The following is a 2,970-nucleotide window of genomic DNA, read 5'->3' as shown; positions in this document are numbered from 1 at the left end:
TCAGATGGTGCTGTGGGTGGGACAATGCTGGCGACAGAGTAGTGACAGCAGACAGAGAGGCGCGGCTGCATCATAGCCAAAATAACCCAGTTTTAAATTGATCTCTTATCGGCTGTCGAATTTTAAAAAAGGCCGATGCCGATATGCGTCAAAATGCTGAATATCGGCGGCGATAATCGGCCCGGCCGATAATCGGTCGATCCCTACTACCTACATACAAAATCTATGTTTATTAATGTTTTTCTTATTAATTTCTCATAAATTTTAAAAATGTCTCTTCACATTCTGTGAAAGTGTCTCAGACCTGTTTATAATATGGACATATTTTAACAGGTTTTGGGATGGATATATATTTATGTAACAAATGTCTACAATATAAGCATACACAAATAAATGTATGTATTTGTATAGGCTAGATATCTATGTCAACATATGAAAGTAAGCACATATAAAATATAAATGTATATTTCATATATGTAAATTCAATATATGCACATATATTACATTTGGGTATTATTATTCTAATTGTATTTTTTGTGTCATGCTGTGATTGAAGTGTGATGTGTGTTCTGGTGTCATGTGGTAAACAGGCTTTAATCGACAGACCGACAGCAGCTGATGATGAATCTCATTGTGTCAGTATCAACACAAACGTCTCTGATCAGCAGCACGAGATCAAAACCTCTGAGCTCCGGCTGCTTCCTGTCATCCTCCACTGTCCTCGTCCACCTTCTCTGTCTCCACCTCCTGCCCTCAACTCCTGTCTCCATCCTGTCCTCAGTTCAACTTCCACACTTCCATTAAAACAAATTCCCATACGTGTCACCTGATGTCTCTGTGCCACGCGTCTCTGCTCATTTCACATTTCATTGTCAGTCCACAGAAGACTTTTTTAATGGATGAAAAAATCCCACTGACTGACCCTGACCCCAGCTGACGTCCTCCACATGTCACATGACTTATTAGTAAAAAGCTTAAATGAATCGGATATTATAGATATTATTCTGACACAGCGTAAATAAGTGTTTTGGCTGCTGTGATCATTTTTTGATTAAAGAATTGTTCAGATTGTTATTTTGTGATGACGATGATCAGTCAGCTGGTAGAAAGGTGAAGACGGAGAGGTGCAGGTGTTTTTATTCTGCTTGATGCTGTGATGGATGATCTGACTGATTTGGTTTCTGAAATAAATCTGATGAGACAAAGACAAAGATGGCCGTTTCTGCCTGTCGGCTGTTTTCATGTTTAGAGACAAATCCCCGTCACATTTAAACAACTTCCTGTTTGAAACACTGAGACAGACAAATGAAAATATTAAATAAAGTTTTATAATTTTAGTGTCTGTGAAACACCACCAACTGTCTCTAGAGTCAGCATGGTTATCATGATGATGATGATGATGATGATATCTGCTCTGTGTAGCACGTGGGCTCTCAGCCCCTTATCTCTTTTTTAATATGTCCCTTAAAAATGTGAATTTTTGGTGAGTGGCGGTGGCGGCGGGAGGAGAGGGGAGGTTAATCCCACTTTAATACACAGATGCACAGCCCAGGACCAAGGCTGTGATGATTGTGTTATCTCCAGCCAACATTTGGGTCTCCCTCAATTTCAACCCGGCAAAATAGCTGGGAGAAAGTGCAGATGGAGAGCAGCGAGCGCGGCTGCCCGGGGAAAAGTGTTATTAATAGCTGCAATAGAAGTTCCCACAGCCTGCGCTCGCCGTAAAGCTGCTTCTTGTCACTTCCACTGGATTTGTTTGAAGTCCTCTCTCCATCCTCACTGTCGACCTTCTTTTCTCTCAGCCAGGCTTATACCCTGCACTCCAAAACTGACTCTGTTGTTCCTCTCTACTCTACGTTCTGCCTGTTTGGAGGCGGCAGCAGCAGCAGCAGCAGCAGCAGCAGCAGCAGCAGCAGCTCACTGACTAACTGCTGCCTTCAGGAGCAGAGGAAGAGACAGTGAATCTGTCACAGACACAGTTTATAATGTGACCAGCAGCAGACCTGATACACACCAGCAGCTTCCATACGTGGAGGACGAATATATTAACAAACACTTGACAGTATGTACAGTCACATATTTACACTGCGCTGTATTCATATCTAGATTTTACATTGTCTATAGAACTGAGAGTGATGAAAGATACAAGAGATATGATGCATATATGTTGAATATATGTGGAGTCATTTCTGATATCTGTGTTTAGTCACAGTCAGAGGGCCGCTTGTACATTAATAAACATTTAATTATAATGTTTTTTCTTCTATCATTATAAACATTTTAAAGGTTGTGCAGTTGAAATACCACAAACACACACACACACATATGTCCTGTGACAGACAGCAGCTCATCCATGTGTCCTCTCTCTTTCTCTTTCTCTTTCTCTCTCTCTCTCTCTTTCTCTCTCTCACTCTCTCTCTCTCTCTCTCTGCCAACACGCCACCAAAATCAATCCCGCAGAAACAAATGAAATGAATATTTAAAAACACAATCTAAACAACACGAAAGGAAACCTTCAAATCTCATGAGTTCTGCCGCGGGCTTTTACACCACGAAGTCAGCGGCTGAAAGATGAAAGTGAAAAGAAATAAAAGGCTCAATTTAATCTGCTTTAGAGCCTTCAACAGGGCGCGTGAGCCCGGGACTGAGAGTGAGGGCTGATAGGGGATAAATATATTTCTTACCATGCCCGCCAGCTATTACACACAGACGCCTATTCAACACACACCGGTTTCATTACCAGCTGTAATAGGCTAAGTCTTCAAATTATTAGACGCCAGGCCGGATGACAGAGAGACGGAGGCTGATCTGTGAACAGCGACAACAGGAGGACAGGTCTGGAACACCGCAGGTCTAATGAACGAACAGCTGATCCATCAAACAGGCCTCAAAAACCAGATTGGACAAAAAACCGGTGCAACAGAAGCCCGTGTAGAAAAACACACACACACATACACGCTGTTAAACACC

General features: G+C 42.1%; 1 protein-coding gene across 2 annotated transcripts in view; it reads right to left on the bottom strand.

Moving 5' to 3' along the window:
- LOC111670776 (paired box protein Pax-7-like) overlaps positions 1-2,970 on the bottom strand; it is a 59,132-nt gene that overhangs the window by 53,283 nt on the left and 2,879 nt on the right. The window lies entirely within an intron of this gene.

This window comes from Seriola lalandi, unplaced genomic scaffold (genome assembly GCF_002814215.2).
Source record: "Seriola lalandi dorsalis isolate HSWRI2012SDOR001 ecotype SW California unplaced genomic scaffold, Sedor1 jcf7180002054861, whole genome shotgun sequence".
In the NCBI taxonomy this organism is placed as follows: domain Eukaryota; kingdom Metazoa; phylum Chordata; class Actinopteri; order Carangiformes; family Carangidae; genus Seriola; species Seriola lalandi.
This window is presented reverse-complemented; position numbering and strand designations above follow the sequence as displayed.